This window comes from Aedes aegypti, chromosome 2, assembly GCF_002204515.2.
Source record: "Aedes aegypti strain LVP_AGWG chromosome 2, AaegL5.0 Primary Assembly, whole genome shotgun sequence".
NCBI classification, from domain to species: Eukaryota; Metazoa; Arthropoda; class Insecta; order Diptera; family Culicidae; genus Aedes; species Aedes aegypti.
In genome coordinates this window covers 273,266,642-273,293,463 of record NC_035108.1, presented here as the reverse complement: position 1 = coordinate 273,293,463, position 26,822 = coordinate 273,266,642, and the positions used below count along the sequence as shown (strand labels likewise).

The 26,822-nt window shown below is 38.7% G+C and overlaps 1 long non-coding RNA gene across 1 annotated transcript; it reads right to left on the bottom strand.

Moving 5' to 3' along the window:
- Positions 1-17,448: 17,448 nt before the first annotated feature.
- On the bottom strand, positions 17,449-17,792 carry LOC110675660. Its single transcript, XR_002499683.1, has 2 exons — positions 17,697-17,792; positions 17,449-17,640 (listed from the first exon to the last, which is right to left on the bottom strand). It is a non-coding gene; the product is annotated as an uncharacterized LOC110675660 (long non-coding RNA).
- Between the last annotated feature and the right edge of the window lie 9,030 nt (positions 17,793-26,822).

Genomic DNA, 26,822 nt, shown 5'->3' with positions numbered 1-26,822 from the left:
GGCTAACGATCCTCGGGAAGACATGTCAGAGAATATGCCTGCCACTGTTCAACTGATCGACATGCTCTGCTCCGTCCGTGCAGATGACCTAACTGAAACTTATGGCAATCAGGTAAATTGAAAGTATGTATAGTGTGATGAGTTATTACTTATGAGTATAATGTTTTCTAGGTCCATAAGCATACGTTTACTTGCTTCAAACGCAATGATAAGCGGTGCCGGTTCAATATACCATATTGGCCGATGGATCAGACCAGAGTACTACTCCCGATCACAACAGGAGATGGCCGACTTGATCAGTTGCGCAGAGCTGCTGTGAGCATGCGGGATGCTCTCGAAACCAAGGCATACGATAGTATGGAAGCGTTCCTTGTTGACCGGCAACTGCACGTACGAGTATTACCTTGACGTGATCCGTTCCTCGATTCGGCGACCGACAGTCATGCTGAAACGCTCCATGTCAGAACTCTGGACCAACCCTTTCAATCCCTGGATTGGTAAGATTCTGCGCTCCAACATGGACCTGCAGTTTGTCTTGGAGGAGTTCTCGTGTGCTGCTTATGTTGTTGAGTATGTCAACAAAACAAACAGGGGCATAAGCAGTTTACACCGCGAGCTGATAAAGCTTCAGGAAGAGCATCCGATCACGACTATAATGGATTGCTGAAGAAAGTTAGCATCAAAATGCTCAACAGCGTGGAAATGTCCGCCCAGGAAGCTGCGTGGTATTTGCTCAGGCAACCGATGTCGGAAGCTAGCCGTAAGGTACTATTTTGTTTGTTACATATTGGTGCAGGTCATGATAATTCTCACTTATTTTATCTTATAGGTGGAATTCATTCCGACGATGTGGCCACACGAGCGGATCAAGTCGCGGAAACGGACGAAGCAAATGGACGAAGAAGAGCTCGAAGAAGACTCCACCGATGTTTGGACCCTCAACATTATACAACGCTATGAGGCGCGTGAAGGCATGGACGAGGTGTGCTTGGCGGATTTTGCAGCACTTTATACGGAGGAAAGAAGGGCGAAGAATACGTACAAGATACGCAGATTTCCCCGTATATTGCGTTGGTGTGGATACAACATGTCGGAACTAGTTGAGTACAAACGGGAGATGGTGCTGCTCTTTCTGCCATTCAGAAATGAAGTCTGCGATGTACTCGATCGCAATAAGTTCCTTATGTTGTATGAAGACAACGAGGCTGCTATACTCGCCAAACACAAGGAGTACGACTGCGAGCTGAACTTGGACCAGGTCGTAGCCGAGTATATCCGTCTGTCTGATGAAGATGACGTACAGCAAGAGGTTGCTAACAAGAAGCGCGATGAGTACGTTCGCACCATCAGCATGGAACCGAACGATGACGACATAAATAACTTGCCCAATGGACCCATGGCGGCAGTCGTCAAGCAGCGTGCAAACGTCATGTCCAAGCAGGAGTACTGTGAGATGGTACGTGCAACAAATGCGGAGCAACGTGATTTGATTTTGCACATCATTCACAGTTTGCACAGCTTCGATGACAGTATCAAACCCGTGCAGATATTCTTCACAGGCCCGGCAGGTTGTGGCAAGACGTTCACTTTGCGAATACTCATGGAGACCGTGAATCGCTTTAGCCAAGCACACAATTCCCAGAATAATGCGTATGTTGCTTGCGCATCAACTGGGAAAGCAGCTGTGGCTATCGGAGGAACTACAGTGCATTCCGCCTTTCGGATCACCATGTCTCGGAGGCAAAGTTCGAAGCTAAGCTTTGAGGCATTGCAGTTGTACCGCAACGCTTTCGCAAACGTGAAAGCTATCATCATCGACGAAACCAGCATGCTTGGTGCTGATGTTTTGAACACCGTCCACGTTCGACTCCAGGAAATCACCGGGAATTATGATGATCCGTTTGGTGGAATGCAGATTGTATTTTGCGGTGATCTTCGTCAGCTACCTCCAGTAAACGCACGCCCAGTCTTCAAGCCGAGTGTCAACTCAATGCACGGTGCCGTCTTATGGCAGTCTCTCGAGTTCTACCCGTTGGTCCAGGTTATGCGACAAACCAATGAGCAATTCTCCACCATCCTTACCAAAATCGGTAATGGAGAGCAGTTGTCTCCGGACGAAGTCGTCATCATTGAGAGCAGATTCCGTACAGCGGAGTGGTGTCAGCAACACGTGCCGCGTGCAATCCGCTTGTTCCATAGAAACGTCGACGTGGAGCGATACAATTCCATCGCATTAGTGGATCGGGAGGCAGCTGAATGTACGGCGGATGACATTTATTCCGGTTTCAAGGACAACTCTCAGCTGGCTGGTGCTCGCACAAAGGTGCATAAGATGAGTGTAGCAGAGACTGGTTGCCTGCCGTACCTACTGCGGCTTGCTGTGGGTACTCCGTACATGTTGACGACCAATGTCGACGTCGAAGACGGAATCGTTAACGGTGCGATCGGAGAACTAATGTTCGTCGAACGCGACGAAGACGATACTCAGCAGCAGATTACTAGGTTGTGGATAAAATTTGAGAACGACTCCATTGGAAGAATGTTGAGAGTGAAGGCCAGACCACTGGTATACTCCAAGCCTGGTGTTCTGAAAGCTGAGTGGACCCCAATCGCCAAGCGATCAGCGAACATTAGCCTCAATGGTGGAGTTAAGTGCAAGAGGGTTCAATTTCCGGTTGTGAGCGCTTGTGCCCTTACGGTACACAAATCGCAAGGAGGCACATTCTCAGAAGTTGTGTACAACTACGAGAAAAGCCAGGAGCAGCAACTGGTTTACGTTGGCCTTTCAAGGGTTACTTCCATCGAAGGACTGTACCTGACGAACCAGAGCAACGATTTCAAGTTTCACCACGGAAAAGCCGCTGTAACGCCAAGAATCAGAGATCTCCGAACAGAGCTTGGACGTTTAAATAACCACCGTCTGCGTACCATCGGCGAGGATGTTATGGCAACAATAGCATCAAACACGTCTGCTGTTATGTTGATGAGTATAAATGTGCAAAGCCTGAACGCACACTCATTAGACATTACAACAGACCGTGTTCTCAGTGCCGTGGACTTGCTTGCACTGAGTGAAACATGGATGGACAATGGCACACAGGCGGTCCTGGCTGAATTTGACTGCATCACCCAGGAGAAACGTGACGAAACAAGAGCTGGCGGTGTGGCCATTTACCAGAACACAGCAGCATCCACCGCGGCCGTTTCTCACGCCATCGACAAGCTCAGTGCTAGCTACGATGCAATGTTGGGTGAAGCAGACAAGTACGGTGATATCTGCGCCGCCGAAATCTCGGTTATGGGTACTCGCACGTTACTGTTTTCGTTGTACATTTCACCAGGTATGACTAAAACGGAGTTTGTGTTTCTCATTTTCATAATAAATTCTTTTCTTTTACAGGCACCACGATCAAGCAAAAGAAATTTTTCTTGGCGCGTAATCTGGTCCTGTACAGCAAAACGTCCATGCCAATCATCGTAACGGGGGATTTCAACATCGACGTGTTGAAGCCGGAAACCTTGAGTTCATCGATTTCATGAGGACATACCTGCACCTAGATTTGGCCTCAGATCGATCTCAAGCGACTACCATGGGAGGGTCATGTCTGGATCTGACGTTCACCCGGAACATTCGCATACAGTGCAAGAGATACTGTGCGTATTTCTCATACCACCGACCGATACTCTCAGTGCTTGAGATTTGAACGGTCTGCAAATTGAGAATCTCGGCCTGCCTCCAGTTGAGCTCTGCCTTATTCTGAGTTCTACTCCCGTCGTTGACTTCGTTCTCACTCCGTCCATCAATACGCTTTCTTCATGATGTTTCGTGACCCGCGATACAAGGCTCAACTATCTGGTAAATAGTCTTTTAGGCTAAGATGTACAAAATAACTAATTATTTTCGTTCTCTTCTACATCGTTCAGCGTTAACAGTGAAACATTGTCCAGTAAATGGTTCCCATCGATAACTATTCCTGCAGCCAGTGCATTCATGACGGTAGAGTGTCGGCTTTCCTCCCGTTTTGCTGTGCCTGGTTTTGAAATCTCCAACCCGTCCATTGATATGCTTTCTTTGGCAAATCCTTGCATCGTGAGAGAAGACGTTTCGTAACCCGCGATTCAAGGCTCGATAATCTGGTAAATGTAATTTGATGATGTAAGTTTTGCATAATATGTGATTCATGTCGTTCTCTTCCAAATCGTTCAGCACCAACAGTGGAACATCGTCTATTCGAAGGTTTCATAAACTGCAGTTGAGCTCTGCCCAGTGCACAGTCTGTTTCTGTGACGAAGTACCGATTAATTTTGGATATCAGATCATGGCTACCAACCTATCGCAATATTATGCTTGATTCTTTTGTTGATGCATTCTTCAAAATATCATGGATGTTTTGCAACCCGTGATATAAGGCTCAACCATCTGGTAAATATAATTTAACGCAAAACTTTATGAAATATATAACTCTTTTCTCCCACTCTTTCAGAGTCAACAACGAATCCGTCCTGTCGAGTCATCTGATGGGCCTCGACCTTCCTTCGGTCACACCGTCAACATCATCTTTCACAACAAACGGCCTTTTTCAAGGCCACCAACATTTTGATAAAGAGTTAGCTTAAACGATATTTCCTATTATATGTATCACAAATATCACTTTAATCCTCCACTTCGACGTGGAGAATGGTTTTGGTAAAATTGAAAATAGGTACCTGTGGGTAAATCTATATATGCACTCAATTTAAAGAAAAGATCGTCAAATTTCGGCTTGTGAGAATTGTCAACATACACAGGGTTGGACAAGTTTTACACTCTTTATACCATTGGTTTCCCTAACACAGACATCAAATCAATATATCCAGCCAATTAATGAACCAACATCTAAAATCAAGTGGCTTGTGTACTGCATTCTGTACTTGTGAACAATCATGTCCGAAGTTTGGGAGATGGAACCGTGCCCTTCTGAGGTCTTTGACATCCTGGAAATCGTTGAAGCCATCGAACGCTGCAAGTCTGCTTGCAGATTGATGAGCTTAAACGTTCAAAACCTCGTGGAACACGCATCCGATATCTCTGCCGATCCTGTGCTGATGATGGTGGATATCCTGGCCTTTTCCGAGGCATGGGATGGTGCTCAAAGCCACACGGTATTGAATGGATTCACCTGTATCACAACTGCTAAGCGTAATAACGTTAGAGTTGCAGGTGTCGCTATACATCAAAACAACTCAGCAACAACGATGGCTGTGCCGCACACGATCCGCAAACTCTGCACCAGTTATAATGTAGAGCTGGGCTTGTCAGATGATTATGGTGACATCTGCGCTGCCGAGATCACTACAATGAATTGTCGGACACTACTGGTTTGTCTCTACATTTCCCCGGATACAACGAAGAAGCAGAAGAAGTTCTTCATGGCGCGGAACTTGTTCAAGTATCACAAGGAGACTATGCCAATCATCGTGACAGGCAACTTCAACATCGATATGAGCAAAGAGAAGAACATGGAGTTTGCGGACTTCATGGAGAAGTACCTCAACCTCAAACTGGCTTCGGATCCCACTAAAGCAACCAATCTTAGTGGATCATGCGTGGATCTAACGTTCACACCGGAATATTTGTTTGGAGAGCAAGATTTACCGCTCTGGCTTCTTCTTCCATCGACCGGTTCTATCAGTGTTGAAGTGTTAACCAACCAACAAACAAACCAAACGGCCCTTTTCAGGGCCACAAAATCAATGCAAAAGAGTTATTTTGAATTATTCGCACCAAATTAGCAATGATGAAGTATACACTTAAAAATCAATTCTTCAATATAATCGCCTAAGCTTCTGAATACATGTAAAGTGATTATTTTGTATTAACACAAAATAATAACACACAATGTCTATAATAAATCAGAATTGACATGCAACAAATAGTGTGAAAATTAATTGGATTTTTAGCAGTAGAAATGTTTCACAAGTTTGTGACGGTCTCAAACCAGGAAATAGAAGAGGCTAACGTTATCCAACGTCAACTTAACGGTCGTATCTCGGAAACAACCTCTTACTTTTTTTTTTTTACCCGCAAAACAAGATACTGCACAATATTTCATTCTATTCGGGGTAATGGCTTTTGGGGTAATGGGGGAGAGCAGTTTGGATGCTTTCTCAATGACATTTGGTAGGCTGAATCTAGTTAAAGCAGCATGAATCTATGACGTTTGGTCGAACGGACATTTCGTCGAATGGACATGTGGTCGAAACGAATTTAGTTGCTTTGAGAAACATGTGACATTTGGTCGAAAAAGTTTTGACGTTGGATAACGTCTTACGGCAACATACTGGGGTACAATTTCGAAAAACGAAAATCGCTCGCGTCACGAAAAGTGGTTAGATTTTGACTGTTAATAACTTACTAACGCCAGGATAGATTTGCAAGATTCTCATACCAATCGATTGGAAATGTTTCTACGAATCTACTCCAACAATGAAAACTATTGATTTTCATGACTAAACTGTTGAAAAATTGGGAAATATCGAGGCATGTCTTATTTTTCATAGAAAAGCACATTTTTATTGCTGCTATAAGGTTTTGACGTTTTGTAGTTTCATGTACCGTAAAACGGGGTATCTTAGATAATGCGGGTAACTTTGATAGTGCGTAACCCACCACATACTAACCGAAATATCAAATTTCTGTTAAACAGTTAAGCAAAACGAATGCAAAATTAAAGAATATTAATATGACACATATAAGAGCGGTTTTCATTTGAATCAAGAACATTTGAAGCTATTTATACGAATATTAAAAATTGACACAATTTTAGCATTTTCGAAACGCTTACAAATAATCTGTTCTACGCTCACTATTTGATGTACAGTCACCCCACAGTTATGGATCAGCTAAGGGTCATTTTTAAGAAGAACATATGACTACAAATCATGGTGACCTTCTACAAAACAAAATTACCCGCCTGGCAATGCCGAATATGATTGTTTTCGAGAATTCATTTAAAAAATCGCGATTATTTACGAAAAAGTGTTTGATTTCGATAGAAATTTAAAACGTTGTCCATCCCACGGATGTGGATCAGTGGAACAGGAGGGTCCCTAATATGGATCAAATCGACTCGTATTATAAATCAGAACACTACAAAAGCAATTTATCTGTGAACTAAACGAATGGTGTGTTAGTGAAAGTATACATTTCGGCGTTTCTTTCAGAATCGTCTTATCGTTGATTCATAACTTTGGTACAGTCACCCCACAGTTATGGATAGCACACAGATATGGATCAAAGTTCGATTAAAACGGGAATATTTCACCAAATACAGGGGCAATTTCGCAGAACACATTTTACCTACGTAAACCATAAATCTGTACAGCATCATAATCAATCATAATATGCTTAAGTATAATTTTTTCCGTCTGTAGGAAATAAAATGTCAATCGTATTCTCAGAAGCGTTGATTCATAACTGTGGGGCATTGAAACCCATACCACAGTTATGAATCAAAGATAAGACGATTCCGAAAGAAACGCCAAAACGTATGCTTTCACTAACACACCATTCGTTTACCTCGCATATAAATTGCTGTTATAGTGCTTTGATCCATAATATGTGTCGATTTGATCCATAATAGGAATCCTCCTCTCTCACTGATCCACATCTGTGGGGTGGACATGACTTGGAATTTCTATTGAAATCGACACTTTTTGGTAAATAATCGCGAATTTTGATGTATATTCCCAAAAACTGCAGTGTCAGGAACGTAATTTTGATTCGTACAGCGTCACCATGATATTTAATCTTACTTTGTTCTGAAAAATGACCCTTAGTTGATCCATAACTGTGGGGTGACTGTACGGGTTTAATGCCCCACAGTTATGAATCAACGATTCTATGAATACGGAAAACATTTTATTTCATACGGACGAATAAAATATGCTCGAAGATATTATGATTGATTGCAATGCTGTACAGATTTATGGTTCACGTAGATAAAATGTGCTCTGCGTAATTGCAACTCTATTTGATGAGATATTCACAATTTAAGCCAACTTTGATCCATATCTGTGTGCTATCCTAACTGTGGGGTGACTGTAGTTTTGAAAAGTTGGCAACTTATCTTTGACAGCCTAGTTATCATAGAACTTGAATACGGTCTCATATCTCTTAGCGAAAAGCATTTTCACAAACCGGGACCATTTTTGTAATACAGTCACCCCACAGTTATAGATAGCACACAGATATGGATCAAAGTTGCATTAAAACTGGAATATCTTCTCAAATATAGTTAGAATTACCCAAAACACATTTACCTACGTGAACCATAAATCTACATAGCATCGCAATCAATTATAATATGCTCTGGCATATTTTTTCCGTCCCTACGAAATAAAATGTTAACCGTATTCCCAGAAGCATTGATTCATAACTGTGGGGCAATGAAAACCATACCACAGTTATGAATCAACGATAAGACGATTCCGAAACAAACGCCAAAACGTATGCTTTCACTAATGCGGCGTCCATTTATTACGTAACGCTAAAATTGGAAATTTTTGACCCCCTCCCCCCCTCCGTAACGCTTTTTGTACGATTTTTTTTAAATTTTTGTATGAGCCGTAACGCTTCCCCCTCCCCTAGAGCGTTACGTAATATGTGGTTGCCGCCTAACACCATTCGTTTTCCTCGCAGATAAATTGCTGTTATAGTGTTTTGACCCATAATATGAGTCGATTTGATCCATAATAAGGATCCTCCTCTCCCACTGATCCACATCTGTGGGGTGAACATCGTTTGAAATTTCTAGCAAAATTGATACTTTTTCGTAAATAATCGGGAATTTTAAGGTGTATTCCAAAAACAAATATATTCTGCAGTGCCAGGAAGGTAATTTGTTTTGTACAGCTTCACCATGATTATTAATCACATATTGTTCTGAAAAATGACCATTAGTTGATCCATAACTGTGGGGTGACATTATAAGTCAGAAATTTCCATATAACGTTAAACGCCTAGAGGTATGCAATGCCCTACAAATGTTCATTATTCATTCAAGTTTGTTTGATTTATGCTCCATTATCAAAGTTACCCCATTTCTGTTTACTTTCGATTATATGGAAAATTATGTATCCATTCAAAATAAATCCTTCGGTAATCTATCGACTGCAATAGAGAGCTAGGATGCCAGTACTTATTTTAAAAATCAGAGGGGGTTTTGTACAAGACACGACCGCATGACGTTAACTACGCCATGTGATTTTTTGCATTTGAATTTTAGTCGATATTCATAGTTGCAGCCTTCTTTTAGTTCAAACTCTAACATAATATCGTGACGGTCCCAACATTTTTACATTTTTAATTGACACCCAATATATTGCCGTAAGATGTAGTTAAAATCAAAAGAAGAATGCGCGAAGAAGCAGAAATTGGTCTGCTTTTATAGTGCACTAGCCAACCCAAAGGAATCGTGGAAGACAATATGAATGAGTTCGGTTGGGTAAGAAAGGGGTCGACATTTTCCCAATTTTCGACAGTCCTATCGTCAAAAATCAAAAGTTTTCTCCATTTGAGTAAAATGTTGTATAAATTTCCGACCGATTAGTGGGAAAATATCGAAAATCTACCGATAAATGGCTGAGTTATTAGTATTTAAAATCTTACATAATTTCGTGACGGTTTGCAACATTTTAGATTTTTAATTGACACCCAGTATATTTGGGCGTTTAACGTTATATGGAAATTTCTGACTTAGATTACAAAAATGGTCACAGTTTGTGAAAATGCTTTTCGCTAAGAGATTTGAGACCGTATTCAAGTTCTATGATAACTAGGCTGTCAAAGAAAAGTGACCAACTATTCAAAACTTCATGAAATAGTGATCGTAGAACAGATTGTTTGTAAGCGTTTCGAAAATGCTATAATTGTGCATTTTTAATATTCGTATAAATAGCCTCAAATGTTCTTGATTCAAATGAAAACCGCTCTTACATGAAGTGTCATACTGATATTCTTTAGTTTTGCATTCGTTTTGCTTAACTGATTAACAGAAATTATGATATTTTGTTTAGTATATGGTGGGTTACGCACTATCAAAGTTACCCGCATTATCAAAGATACCCCGTTTTACGGTATGATGTAAAAGCTGTTTTCATTAGAATTGAGAACATTTGGGGCTTTATATACGAATATAAAAAATTAATAAGTTTTTCAAAGTTTCAAAATGTTTATTAACAATCTGTTCAACGATCAGGGCCCAGCATGGGTCTAGAAGGATAGAAAAAGAGAGGCTTTGCTTTCTCTTGCACTCGTTCGAGATTGCGATAGAAATGACGTCACTACTGGAGTGGAATTGAAAAACGAGACTGAAGGAATCTTTGAGATCATGGCAAAGGAGCACCCAGGCTACACTGGCGCGTCAGCAGCTTCTTACGCGAAGCATACATCAGCAACAATGACATGCGCTGCCTACGCTGCGTTACTAATGATCATCAAAACCATCAATGTGTACGCGGTCAATCAAATGGACATTTTCATAGACCGACGCATCCGTGCTCTATGTCACACTCTGGGATTGCAAGCCAAGTCGATCTCGTGGGAGGAAACTATTAAGCCTTTATTCAAGGAAGAGGACCTTAGGAAGTTGAATAGGGAGTTGGGATTCTTTTCCCCGGTTGAAGAAGGCGCTATTTGTCCCAGTTTTGGACATGTACACGCCCGAGCTTCAACATATGAATCTCATATTTCAGGAGACATCCATGACTAAATTTTCTCTTATCGCCGAATTCTGGTTGACAACTGACATCACCAGATTGCACGTAGCTCCCCTCGTTCTGGTAGAGCTTCCCAAATGGCAGAAAGCAATGCATCAGTTGGTGTCTACGTATGGAACCTCTTGGAGATTTTACAAGTTGATAGACCCGAAGGGAACCTTGACTGCGCAGAGTAACTTCAGAACACTCGGATGTGCGGCCCTGTCCTGGAAGCGTTAAAGCACTGCCCAGACGGGTCAAGCCTCCCTCGCACAGCTCCAAGGGGTGAAGAAGAACCCAGAGTTTGAAAAACTAGCAGCCATGAAGCTGAAGCCTGAGTTCGTAGGAACAGATGCCAAGTCCTACCTAGACATTGATTTTGACGTTGGATAACGTCTTACGGCAGCATACTGGGGTACAATTTCGAAAAACGAAAATCGCTCGCGTCACGAAAACTGGTTAGATTTTGACTGTTAATAACATACTAACGCCCGGCTAGATTTTCGAGATTCTTGCATCAATCGATTGAAAATCTTTCTACGAATCGACTCCAATAATGAAAACTATTGATTTTCATGACTAAACTATTGATAAATGGGAAAATATTGAGGCATGTCTAATTTTCTATAGAAGAGCACATTTTCTTGCTGTTATAAGGTTTTGAAGTTTACATTTACCGTACCGTAAATTCGGGTGAAATTGATCATTTTTCATGGTTTTTCTAGTCTGGTTTCAATAATGTTGAAAACGCCAAACAACTGAAAGCAGGAAAACAAGGACGACGGTCAGCCTCTTTGGCTCATGTGTCAAAATTTTCTTATAAATGTGTTTTTAGTGCTAAAAATCATCCCTTAAATTAAAAATCGGGGAATCCCATTTCGGGGTGAAATTGATCACTTGTCAATGCGATTATTGTTATTTTTTGAAACGACTCTACATAATGAATATGAGCTCCCTGAATCTGGATATGCTTGCTAAATATCAAATCAAAAAAAATAAAGAATTGCAATGAATAAGCTTAAGGTAAAGATGAATCGAAGCCAAATCTGAAATTTTCAAGAGCACAAATCTGGAGAACCAGACATTCGTTAAAGCTGAAAACTTAATCGATTGGTCACTCGGTGGTGAAAATCTTAAAAATTTGAGCATTGGCTTCGATTTATCTTTACCTTAAATGAAGACAATTTCCTAAGGAAATCATCGATATCTAACAGAAATTTAATTATTTCAACCGTATGAGCTAATTGGTACGAGTTTAGAAGATGAAATCGGGCTCGGGCATCCTCACAAACTTTACTTACTTTGAATAACGCCGTTGTCGTCGTCGCAACCTACATGTAAATGCATGTTAGAGCGATCAGAATATCAACTTGTCAAATAAAATGCTAAAACTAATCAGCAACAGCTTTGTTGATGTTTTGATTTAGTAAGATATTGTCGATCGAATCGAAATACGCACACAGAGAAGACTGCAAAAATGCTACCGCCGCCCGACCCGAGTGAACGGGAACCTAGGTAAAACTTTGTTAGCCATTTATCCCCGTTGAAAACTAATCAACCAAAGTTATAATTGATAAATAAATAAATTATTTAATCAATTAATAGTAATGGATGAAATGTCTCTGATTGTAACTCTTCTACGTCGAATGTATTGTTGTGACCCTGAAAAGGGCCGTTTTGTTTGAAATTGTGCTGCAATTCAATTTAAGCGTTCTCCACGGATACGACGAGTCAGTTGGATGTCCTTCAGCATGATGCTGACACGCTTGGCGTGGATCGCGCACAGGTTGGTATCCTCAACAAACCGATCAGTTAGGCCACGCTCGTTTCCTGCAGGGCCATGATGGCCGAGCTCTGGGATCGCAGTTTTGCCTCTACATTTCCCCGGATAACACGACGAAGCAGAGGAAGTTCTTCATGGTGCGGAACTTCGAGTATCAAAAGGAGATCATGTCAATCATCGTGACAGGAACTTCAACATCGATTTGAGCAAAGAGGAGAACATGGAGTTCGCGGACTTCATGGAAAAGTACCTCAACCTCAAACTGGCTTCGGAACCCACTAAAGCCATCAATCTTAGTGGGTCATGCGTGGACCTAACGTTCAACCTGAATATTTGTTTGGAGAGCAAGAGTTATCGCTCATGCTTCTTCTTCCATCGACCTATTCTATCGGTGTTGAAGTGTTAACCAAAACCAACCAAATAATAACACACAATGTCCATAATAGGTCAGAATAGATTTGCAACAAATAGTATGAAAATTGATTGGATTTTTATCATTAGAAATCTTTCATAAGTTCGCGACAGTCTCAAGCCAGGAAATGGAAGAAGCTAACGTTATCCAACGTCAACTTGGCGGTTGTATCTCGGAAACAACCTCTTACTTTTTTTTTGACGTTGGATAACGTCTTACGGCAACATACTGGGGTACAATTTCGAAAAACGAAAAATCGCTCGCGTCACGAAAAGTGGTTAGATTTTGACTGTTAATAACTTACTGACGCCGGGATAGATTTTCATGGTTCATGCACCAATCGATTGGAAATTTTTCTACGAATCGACTCCAACAATGGAAACTATTGATTTTCATGACTAAACTGTTGAAAAATTGGGAAATATCGAGGTATGTCTTATTTTTCATAGAAAAGCACATTTTTATTGCTGTTATAAGGTTTTGACGTTTTGTAGTTTCATGTACCGTAAAACGGGGTATCTTAGATAATGCGGGTAACTTTGATAGTGCGTAACCCACCACAAACTAACCGATATATCAAAATTTCTGTTAATCAGTTAAGGCAAAACGAATGCAAAACTAAAGAATATTCACTTCATGTAAGAGCGGTTTTCCTTTGAATCAAGAACATTTGAGGCTTTTTATACGAATATTTAAAATTGACACAATTTTAGCATTTTCGAAACGCTTACAAACAATCTGTTCTACGCTCACTATTTGATGTAGTTTTGAATAGTTTGGCAACTTATCTTTGACAGCCTAGTTATCATAGAACTTGAATACGGCCTCAAATCGCTTAGCGAAAAGCATTTTCCACAAACTGGGACCATTTTTGTAATATAAGTCAGAAATTTCCATATAACGTTAAACGCCTAGAGGTATGCAATGCCCTACAAATGTTCATTATTCATTCAATTTTGTTTGAATTATGCTCCATTATCAAAGTTACACCAAAACAGAAAACCAACTTTCGATTATATGGAAAATTATGTATCCATTCAAAATAAATCCTCCGGTAATCTATCGACTGCAATAGAGAGCTACTTATTAAAAAAATCAGAGGGGGTTGTGTACAAGAAACGACCGCATGACGTTAACTACGCCAAGTGATTTTTTGCATTTGAATTTTAGTCGATTTTCATAGTTGCAGCCTTCTTTTAGTTCAAACTCTAACATAATATCGTGACGGTCCCAACATTTTAGATTTTTAGTTGACACCCAATATATCGCCGTAAGACGTAGTTAACGTCAAAAGAAGAATGCGCGAAAGAAGCAGAAATTGATCTGCTTTTATAGTGCACTAGCCAACCCAAAGGAATCGAGGAAGACAATATGAATGACTTTGGTTGGGTAAGAAAGGGCTCACATTTTCCCAATTTTCGACAGTCTATCGTCAAAAATCGAAAGTTTTCTCCATTTGAGTAAAATGTTGTATAAATTTCCGACCGGCCTAGGTTTATTACCATTCACGTTGGACCTAACGTTCAGCCGGAATCTTTGTTTAGGGAGCAAGAGTTACCGCTCATGCTCCTTCTTCCATCGACCGATTCTATCGGTGTTGAAGTGGTAACCGAATCAACCAAATAATAACACACAATGTCCATAATACGTCAGAATTGACATGCAACAAATAGTATGAAAATTTATTGGATTTATATAAGTAGAATCTTTTATAAGTTCGTAACGATCTCAAGCCCGGAAATAGAAGAAGCAAACTTTATCCAACGTCAACTTGGCGGTCGTATCTAGGAAACAACCTCTTACTTTTTTCAATTTTGTCAACTTATTATCATACAACTTTGAGTAGTCCACTCCATCATCATTTTTTCTCTAGGAAAATATTTTAGCAGGAAGTCACAATAACCTGATTCACGAAAAGTAGAAAATCGTATCAGGGATGGTACACAAATTACGTCACGCTAAATTTCAACTTTTTGACCCCCCCCCTTTGTCACACTATTTGTATTCCTCCGAAAATTTTGTAAGGCTTGTCACGCTTGGCTCGACCACCTCCCCCCCCCCTTGGAGCGTGACGTAATTTGTGCATGATCCCTCATACAGACGGCACTTCAGATGCACTTCGTCATAAGCGTTTCGTAAATGCAATAGCCATCAAAATTGGTCCCTAGATTCAACGAACAAAAGTGCATATTGTGCAGACAATTCGAGTTGACCAAATACTTCTTTGTTCATTTCAAGTCTGGTTCCCGCATTCCTGAATCTTAAACAAGTTCCTGCGCTTTGAGATTTGAAAATCAATTAAGGTTCCAAGGACTCACAATGTTTATCACTGGGTAAAGATCAGCAGCAGATGAATTTGTTCAAAGCATAATAAATTCAACGAAGTTTGATATCCTTTTAAATGAATAATAACAAAATAAATTGGACGGCATTTTTCCAAAGAAAGATGGAATGTTTAAAGAATAATAAATACAACAACAACTTACAACTAGAATTTCGAGAAAAAAGTTCTGATGTTCATCCATCGTGCAAAAAATTCGGTTCGGTTAAACATTTGTCTTTTGAATTTTTTGAAGGGTCATTCTGCAACCAATCATCACAATACCACTTCATTGAAACAAATATCATTTGACGCAATGTTCTAAGGTGTCGTCCATAAACCACTTGGTCATTAATATGGGGAGGGAGGGGATCGAAAAAAAAAATTAAAATGTTTTGTATGGACAAATGACCACGAGTGGGGAGGGGCCCAAAACAAATAACCTCGTGGTTAATGGGTAAGCCCCCAATGCTATTCGACCAAATGACCCTTCGACCATTTGTCAATCGACCCGAAGTGTCCAAAAGCCCGCAGCATTGCCATTTCATTAGTTCATAATGGACGCGTTTTGAAAAAATGTTACGCATTGTCCATCCAGATTAGACTGGCCCTAAAACAAAATAAGTTAAAAAAAAACTCAACGGAGCACCCCCTAGATATATGCCTTAGGGTAAAGGGCTCTCAAAATTTCAACACATTTGGTAGAGCCACTAGCTGGCGCATTCAATTTGAAGTTTGTATGGGATATTCGTTTTCAAATGTATTGAAAATTGACCCTTTGGCACGGTTTTGTTTTGTATACTAATTTATCGTGTTCAATTATACCCAGAATGACAAATACACTAGTTGATACCCTAATGAACATAATTGCAGAAGGATGTATCTGGATTTATGCCATTTTTCATTACTCTTTCAGTTGTTGAAAGTTAGGCTCAGATAAGAACTCTCCGTACAGTCACATATATGCATGTGCCTTGCGCAGCAGCTCGCCCTGCGTCATAGGTGGCTATGATGCGCATAGTGGTAACCATCATGCTATGTTGAAGAAATACAGAGCTGTATTGCAGATCTATTTCAGATAGTTAAAACACCAACTTAATCAATTTTAATCATGATACAACCTTTGACAATATTGTTCGCTCTGGTATCAAGTAGTGTTTTTGACATTCTGGATTCAATTGAACGCGATCAAAAATTTTCCTGAACCAAACAGTGGATTATGTACTGTTTCCTATATGTTTGAGCTGGAAATCCTATATTAACTTCAATTAAAATGCGCCAGCTTATGGAACGACCAAATGAGCTTGAAATTTTCAGGAAGTCTTCCCGGGGGTGCCCCATGGAATTATACATCTTTATTTTTCTCCCATACTGAGCTGAGCCAGTCTAATCCAGATGTGTAATGAAGTCATCTTTTTTTAATATCCATATATTCGCATGATTTTGTAATACTAATCGTTCGATGTAACTATAAAATAGACAAGGAATATTCTCAGAAAATCAACTCAATAAGAGATAATTGCTTTTCTTCGTTGTTTGATTTTTTTCAAGCTCCAGTCAATGTTTGATTAAATTTAAGACAATCATAGCATGGGGCCCAGATAGCCGTAGCGGTAAACGCGCAGCTATTCAGCAAGACCATGCTGAGGTTCGTGGGTTCGAATCCCGCTGGTCGAGGATCTTTTCGTAAAGGAAATTTTCTCGATTCCCAGGGCATAGAGTATCTTCGTACCTGCCACACGATATACACATGCAAAAATGGACAATCGGCAAAGAAAGCTCTCAGTTAATAACTGTGGAAGTGCTCATAAGAACACTAATCTGAGAAGCAGGCTCTGTCCCAGTGGGGACGTAACGCCAGAAAGAAGAAGAAGAATAGCATGGATTTTATTATAGAACTCCACAAATACGTAATTTTTCAATGTTTGAGAATTCAATAATTGAAAAGAGCAGAATAAATCATTTTAAAATCTGTTGGCCACTTCTAATTACTACGGAACCCAGCAAAACTTTTTGATGAACAAAATTCGAGGGTGAGATTAACCAAAATAAATAAAAACACTTCAAGAGAAATTTTCAGGGAAATAATGGATGTACAGATCTTTAGAAGTTGGCCAATATTGTCCCCATAAGATTGTAATAAATTTGTATTATGTGTATTTATGTTATTTGGTCTGAGTTTTTGAAAAGCATTGATACACCAAGTACACAAAATTTTTATTGAATACAACTATTGAAGCCTCGCAGCATTGTTAATGTTTTTATAGACTTTATTTTTCACAGCTTCAAGTGTTACAAAATAAAAAGTTTATTAGCAATATTCCTCCTTGTCATGATTAAGGGTAAGATCTTTGACAATATATGTACATCATTCAATCCTTTGTATGCCTGGAAAAAGGTAAAATATGAAATTTACAATAAGACATATAAAATGCAAAATTTACAATAAGAACATATAAAATGCAAAATAATATATCTCAACGAAACAGAAATAAACCAAAACAAAACTGAAGATATTATGCACAACACATCAAAGCGGATGGATGACAGAAGTGAAAGAATAAGTGTTAGGCTCGTTTCCAATAGGTTTGTTGGCCTCATCGGCCACACATAGAGTATGTTCCTACTTGGCAGCGTGCTATTCACAACGGATTATTAATCTCGAGTGATTTTATTACTGTGAATGTCTAGCTCACAACATTGCATAGCAACAAAGTTTTAAAATAAGGCAATTTTTTGCGCGCACAAGAATTAATTCCCAAAGCTCTAAGTACACAATGCCTAAAATTTGGCTGGTATACGACAGTCACCTACACATTTGTGAGAATTTCTATTTCTAAAGATTATTGTATATTGCCATATACGAGAAGCGAAGAATTTTCTATGGGGACTGAAAGCCATGTTGAAAAAAATCGATTTAATCCAAATTCAACCCTATAATTTCACCAAAATTATATCTGAAATGAAATTTGAAGTCCTATTTTGCATGCTTGGTGGATTAGATCACAAAAAAGTTTGATAAATCATACCTAAAATTTCAACGAAATCAGTGTTTTTAACAATTTTGGCGAACTGTAGCTAAAATTGTGACGTGCTAGATCATTTCTGAGAACGGCATCAAATTCAGCAACCCCAAATCAACTCGAGACACATTAGTTGATCCTTGAGACATGCAAGAATGTCATTTTTTGTTACGCTGTGTTATCAACCAAATGTTTGGACTGTTGTCCGATCGCGTGTAGTACATGCTTAACATATTATACTAAATTGACGCTTATATTGGGCTGTTCGGTAATCCAATCCGCATGGTTATTAAGCTTAGCTTAGCTTAGCTTAGACTGACTACACATATCAATGGTTGCTATTCCGTGATTGACCGAAGTCAGTGAAAATGCACAAAGAATCAACTAGAAGTTCGGCTGGGATTGGCCATAATCTTCTTCAGTGTGCATAATTCAGTGCTTCTATTTATACAGGGTCAATAACGGCGCCGGCCACGTCCTTGCAATCAGGTGGGATTGGAGGAAGGAATGTTAGTGTGTAACCTTTGCTATATGGAGACCGTGTTTACCTCTGCATCTCCACAAAGGTTACTGGGAGGGATGTTTGTTAATGGGGAGGATCGTTGGGTCACAGGATTCACTTTGATAAGCGTTTAGACCATGATAAATTATTTGACGCGAGCTAAGGATCAAACACTACTAACCTGCTTCACGAACCGCGCAACTAATAAATCATGCCACGCGAGCGACGCGCGACACGATTGATCCTGTTCACATCACCCACCCCGCAGGAGCAAGTGACGCGAGCAAAGGATCAAACACTACTCCCAATCCGCATGGTTATTAAATTGATTAACTCATTACGCGTGGTAAAGATGAACAAATTATGGGTGAAATTATGAAAAAACTCGAGCGAGCACGTGGATTTTTTTCATAATTTCACCCATAATTTGTCCATCTTTACCACGCGTAATGAGTTGATTAATTTATATTATACTAATTTTCGAGTAGCTTCAGATGCTACGGTTTTATTGTGGCGTTTAGAGCTTCTACAGAATCGTGATATCTGCTTTTTTTTTTTAATGAAACTAACTATTATGGAAGATTCTTATTACACTTAAGTTCTGTTAAGTTTTTGGAAACTTGATGTTTACTTGATACTGACACTTTACACCAAAGGATGCATTCGTGTCGAATTGGAAACTTGAAGCCTTAGCTACAAGATATCCGATCATCCAATTATATTCCTATATAATAATAACTAAAAGTTTGGCAAGTTGTTTAAAGTTGTAAAATATAATAACAAGCATTTCATTTGTATAGAAATAAACTCATCCTGCGATTTCCAACGATGCTGCCCTTATAGATTTTCTTTTAATTTCTCGTTCGAACAAAATTAGACGAATCAAGTGTAGATAAGACATTATTTCCAATATTCTTACAAAAACACATCAAAGTGCTTCCTTTACTATATCAAAAATATGTCAAACGTGTAAATAGAGCTCCTTATTGTTTACATAGAACAAAAAAGCCTTAAAAATAATTTTGCCAAATGTACTCAAACAATTAACACCAACATTGTTTTGTAAAAAAATGGAAAACTTCCAAACTGTGTTGGAAATTTTCATATAAAAACTATTATTTTGTATTACAGTCAAACCTCCATGACTCGATATCGACTCATTGAACCATATTAAAATCAAAATAACATGGTGTCTATGGCAGGCCCTTCAAACAGTTTTCCAAGTCATTTCTGTACCATTACTCGATATTTCCATGGTCCCTTCAAATATCGACTCATGGATGTTTGACTGTATCTTAATAAAGAGGGAGAGATTTATAAAACCTAAATCTTTGAGATATTGGAGATTCATCAGGCATAGAACAAAATTTCGTCAGCAATTGCTAGGCAATTGATGTGTTGCAAAAAACACTAATCAGAAGATCTTTAATTCAAAATCACAAAACACGCGATAGTTGAAAAGACTAGTGGCAACAAACCATTTTATTTTTCCAAAAGTACAACAAATTGTTGTTATTAAATAGATGTCACGACAACTTTTTCGTTCATTTTTTTTAATTATCTGGTAAGCTCAAACATACAACATTTTTTCATGACACGAATGCCTTTAATGTTCCACTGTTGGCATATTGGTGTAGATTGGGTAGAGTGTTATCATAGGAAAGCTGTAGAAAGTTTTGACAAAAATATATTTGTGTTGCAAACGGTCAGAAAATTTTGTGGTGAATCTCATGTCAGAGAATCGCTCTGATGACACAACACCAAAAGCACGAATGCTTGGGCTTCTACAAAGCACTGCCCAAGAAACGCGCTAAAAGAAAAAAAAATGCTTTTATTCGGCGAACACAAAAATAATCCGGCTTGCTCGAGTCATATCAAAGCACTGCCGCAAACGCGCGCAAACCGAGAGCACGAAAAAAAAGCACGAAACCAACTCGTTTGATTGGGCCATATCAGAGCACTCTCAATTAACAAAAAAAATTATCGTAGATTAAAACGAGGTTGAAGTTCGAGTGGGGTAAGGTTTCCTTTTCTATTTCTAGCTCAAAATAAATTTAATAAATGTTATGAGAGTTCGAATGCTGTTTATGACGGATTTCACGCCAACTCGACAAAAGGATTGGCAGCACCCCTTCAAAATTCAATGAAACTTTCTGGGGTGAATACTATGTGAAACTAAGATACTTTACATACTTTGTTGTTTTCAAAATCGATCTAGACTAACATTTGGAAAGGTCAAAGTTTATTTTCACTTTTTTTTATAAACCCGTATAACTCGAAACGGTAAGACCTACAAAAAGTGTTGTATGGGGGACTGTCGTCAAATTTCCTGACGTTTTAGAAAAAAATATTGAAAAAATAAAACACATTTTCTACACTGAAAAAAATATTCAAAACTTCAAAGTCGATTTAAAAAAAACGGCCAGATTTTGATCATCCTTAAGCAAAAAGTTTCGTAATTAAATTTACTAAAAGTCGTACATACATTGCAAATTGGGCATATTTTAGGGAAAAAAGTTTTTCTGACTTCGGAATTTTTAAGTCCAAAATGATTTTTTTTATTTACTTTTGTTTCGCTTTAAATAGTCTAGTATGATCATATTTTCAAGTGATAAATGAGTTTTAATCACAAAATAGATTATATTCGTTTTATTGGGAGTAGTGAAAAGAAATAAAACGGAATTATACAGTTTTTTTTAATTAAATTTAATTGATCTTAAATCGGCTTTAATGTTTTGAATATTTTTTTTTAGTGTAGAAAACGTGTTTTTATTTTTTCAATATTTTTTTCTAAAACTTCAGTCTTACCGTTTTCGAGTTATACGGGTTTATAAAAAAAAGTAAAAAACAAGTTTGGGACTTGAAAAATTCGATGTTAGAAAACTTGATTCCCTAAAATATGCCCAATTTGCAATGTATGGACGATTTTTAGTAAATTTAATTACGAAACTTTTTGCTTAAGGATGATCAAAATCTCAAATGACCGTTTTTTTAAATCGACTTTAAAGTTTTGAATCATTTTTTTCAGTGTAGAAAATGTGTTTTTATTTTTTCAATATATTTTTCTAGAACTTCAGGAAATTTCACGACAGTCCCCATACAACACTTTTTTGTAGGTTTTACCGTTTTCGAGTTATACAGGATTATAAAAAAAGTAAAAAAAATTTGGGACTTATAAAATTCGATGTTAGAAAAACTTTTTTTCTCTAAAATATGCCCAATTTGCAATGTATGGACGACTTTTAGTAAATTTAATTACCAAGTTTTTGCTTAAGGATGATCAAAATCTGAAGTGGCCGTTTTTTTTAAATCGACTTTAAAGTTTTGAATATTTTTTTTTCAGTGTAGAAAATGTGTTTTTATTTTTTAATATTTTTCCCAAAAACTTCAGGAAATTTCACGACAGTCCCCCATACAACACTTTTTTGTAGTTCTTACCGTTTTCGAGTTATACGGTTTATAAAAAAAGTAAAAAAAAACTTTGACCCTTTCCAAATGTTAGTCTAGATCAATTTTGAAAAAAAAACAAAATATGCAAAGTATCTTAGTTTTACATACTTTTGACATCCAGAAAGTTTCATTGAATTCTGAAGGGGTGCTGCCATCGCGTGTCGAGTTGGCGTGAAATCCGTCTTATGTAAAGACGAATTCCATGTCAAATTGGTCAGTCACAGAACTAGACCATCTTAGATTTGCAGTAAATTTTGCATGATATGATAAAATAAGTGTTTTCCGTAGAAAAATTTATCATTTTTGACTCAAGAATAACTTTTGAAAATGGCCTATAAATGTTTGCATTCAACTTATTTTAAAAATTTGAAAACTCCTGAACTGTTGATTTTAGAAAAAAAATATTCTAAGAAGAAATTGTAGTGAGCAGTTCGGAATATAAAAAAAATACACTGAAAAATATTTAATTTATTTTTATATTACATACAAAGATATCGACCGTGATAATTACCGTTTTGATTCATATTACGGACATTTAAGGCCTCATTGAAGTTTAACTCCTCAAAAAGCATGTAAAATAAACCACTCCATATGATTCCTTTGCGTTACCGAACCTTCAAAACACTTAACTTTGGAATGGTGAGTGAAGATTTCCGTTCCGTAACATGAAAAATTTTAAATAAATGGAAACGTGTGGACTCATCATGATTCTTATTCCGGACGCTCCCTCGCTTTTGCCTCATATTCCGGACACTTTGATTCAAATTCCGGACAGGTCAAACAAATCATGATCGTCTTCTGAGCTTTTCCTATTTCCGCTAAGTGCTCCTTGAATCTAACCTCGAGAGATCGCTTTGTTTGACCAACGTAGACCTTACTGCAGTGGGAACAGCTGATTTGTAAACACCAGCCTTGTTTAGTGTGTTTACCGGATCCTTGTAGAGCCTAACGAAGTTCTAAGTTGGTTTGTCTCTGCTGGAAAATACCAAATCGATTCCGAAATTCCTTAGCTGTTTGCTGATGTGTACGTCGTATGGGATGGAGACTCTCTTCATGGGTTCGGTGATAGGGATTAGTGTCGTCAAAGCATTCCGAATTCGCTGTCTTTCTTTTTTGTCGATGATGGCTTTTATCGTCCTTTCCTTGTATCCGTTGATCCTTGCCGTCTCGTAGATATATTCCAGTTCCTTGTCTTTCCGTCTTCGCTGAGGGTAGAGTCTGCATCCTGTGGATCATGTGGTGAAACGCTGCCATCTTATGCTGGAACGAATGATTCGATGTGTAAGGGATAACTCGCTGGGTGTTTGTAGGCTTCCTGTAGATATCGAAGTTGTAAGTTGAACTTTCTTCCCTGGTGACAAGTAGATCCAAAATGATAGTTTTCCATCCTTCTCCTCCTCGTGGTGAACTTGATATCCTTGTGTACGCTGTTGATTGTATCCAAAATTTTAGCCAGATCGTTCCGCTTGATAACGCTGAAAATGTCATCGACATATCTCCACCATTTATCCGGTAATACTCCTTGTTTCTTTAAATTTTCCTCAAAATTCGCCATGAATAGTTTCGCACAAAAAACGGGGAGAGAGGGTTTCCCATGGGGGCTCCTTTCGTCTGTTTGTAGAAATTTCCTCGAAATTGAAAGTAGTTTTCGTCCATGCACAATCTTGCCAACCTCATGTATGTCCTGACCTTTCCTTTCCATGCTGCATCCGTCATTTGGGGTAATAACCATCCTCGAGAGATTTAGGGAATCTTTTACTGGAACGCTGGGGAAAAGCGCCGCTACGTCGAAAGAATCCATCATCTCGTCATCCTCGATGTGTCCTGACTCTAAAGCCTGTCCACGTTAAATTTCGGACACCCAAATAATGGCAGCAAAAAAGTAAGAGGTTGTTTCCTAGATACGACCGCCAAGTTGACGTTGGATAAAGTTTGCTTCTTCTATTTCCGGGCTTGAGATCGTTACGAACTTATAAAAGATTCTACTTATATATCCAATAAATTTCATACTATTTGTTGCAGTCAATTCTGACGTATTATGACATTGTGTGTTATTATTTGGTTGATTCGGTTACCACTTCAACACGATAGAATCGGTCGATGGAAGAAGGAGCATGAGCGGTAACTCTTGCTCCCTAAACAAAGATTCCGGCTGAACGTTAGGTCAACGTGAATGGTAATAACCTAGCCGGTCGGAAATTTTACAACATTTTACTCAAATGGAGAAACTTTCGATTTTTGACGAATAGACTGTCGAAAATTGGGAAAATGTGGAGCCCTTTCTTACCCAACCAAAGTCATTCATATTGTCTCCTCGATTCCTTTGGGTTGGCTAGTGCACTATAAAAGCAGATCAATTTCTGCTTCTTCGCGCATTCTTCTTTTGACGTTAACTACGTCTTACGGCGATATATTGGGTGTCAACTAAAAATCTAAAATGTTGGGACCGTCACGATATTATGTTAGAGTTTTGAATAAAAGAAGGCTGCAACTATGAAAATCGACTAAAATTCAAAATGCAAAAAATCACTTGGCGTAGTTAACGTCATGCGGTCGTTTCTGTACACAACCCCCTCTGATTTTTTAATAAGTAGCTCTCTATTGCAGTCGATAGATACCGGAGGATTTTTTTGAATGGATACATAATTTTCCATATAATCGAAAGTTGGTTTTCTGTTTGGTGTAACTTTGATAATGGAGCATAATTCAAACAAAATTGAATGAATAATGAACATTTGTAGGGCATTGCATACCTCTAGGCGTTTAACGTTATATGAAATTTCTGACTTATATTACAAAAATGGTCCCAGTTTGTGAAATGCTTTTCGCTAAGCGATTTGAGGCCGTATTCAAGTTCTATGATAACTAGGCTTCAAAGATAAGTTGCCAACTATTCAAAACTACATCAAATAGTGAGCGTAGAACAATTGTTTTGTAAGCGTTTCGAAAATGCTAAATTGTGTCAATTTTAAATATTCGTATAAAAAGCCTCAATGTTCTTGATTCAAAGGAAAACGCTCTTACATGAAGTGAATATTCTTTAGTTTTTGCATTCGTTTGCTTAACTGATTAACAGAAATTTTGATATATCGGTTAGTTTGTGGTGGGTTACGCACTATCAAAGTTACCCGCATTATCTAAGATACCCCGTTTTACGGTACATGAAACTACAAAACGTCAAAACCTTATAACAGCAATAAAATGTGCTTTTCTATGAAAAATAAGACATACTCGATATTTCCCAATTTTTCAACAGTTTAGTCATGAAAATCAATAGTTTCCATTGTTGGAGTCGATTCGTAGAAAAATTTCCAATCGATTGGTGCATGAACCATGAAATCTATCCCGGCGTCAGTAAGTTATTAACAGTCAAAATCTAACCACTTTTCGTGACGCGAGCGATTTTTCGTTTTTCGAAATTGTACCCCAGTATGTTGCCGTAAGACGTTATCCAACGTCAAAAAAAAATCAATGTCTAGGTAGGACTTGGCATCTGTTCCTACGAACTCAGGCTTCAGCTTCATGGCTGCTAGTTTTTCAAACTCTGGGTTCTTCTTCACCCTTGGAGCTGTGCGAGGAGGCTTGACCCGTCTGGGCAGTGCTTTAACGCTTCCAGGACAGGGCCGCACATCCGAGTGTTCTGAAGTTACTCTGCGCAGTCAAGGTTCCCTTCGGGTCTATCAACTTGTAAAATCTCCAAGAGGTTCCATACGTAGACACCAACTGATGCATTGCTTTCTGCCATTTGGAAGCTCTACCAGAACGAGGGGAGCTACGTGCAATCTGGTGATGTCAGTTGTCAACCAGAATTCGGCGATAAGAGAAAATTTAGTCATGGATGTCTCCTGAATATGAGATTCATATGTTGAAGCTCGGGCGTGTACATGTCCAAAACTGGGACAAATAGCGCCTTCTTCAACCGGGGAAAGAATCCAACTCCCTATTCAACTTCCTAAGGTCCTCTCCTTGAATAAAGGCTTAATAGTTTCCTCCACGAGATCGACTTGGCTTGCAATCCAGAGTGTGACATAGAGCACGGATGCGTCGGTCTATGAAAATGTCCATTTGATTGACCGCGTACACATTGATGGTTTTGATGATCATTAGTAACGCAGCGTAGGCAGCGCATGTCATTGTTGCTGATGTATGCTTCGCGTAAGAAGCTGCTGACCGCGCCAGTGTAGCCTGGGTGCTCCTTTGCATGATCTCAAAGATTCCTTCAGTCTCGTTTTTCAATTCCACTCCATAGTGACGTCATTTCTATCGCAATCTCGAACGAGTGCAAGAGAAGCAAAGCCTCTCTTTTTCTATCCTTCTAGACCATGCTGGGCCCTGATCGTTGAACAGATTGTTAATAAATTTTGAAACTTTGAAAAACTTATTAATTTTTTATATTCGTATATAAAGCCCCAAATGTTTCAATTCTAATGAAAACAGCTTTTACATCATACCGTAAACGGGGTATCTTTGACAATGCGGGTAACTTTGATAGTGCGTAACCCACCATATACTAAACAAATATCATAATTTCTGTTAATCAGTTAAGCAAAACGAATGCAAAACTAAAAATATCAGTATGACACTTCATGTAAGAG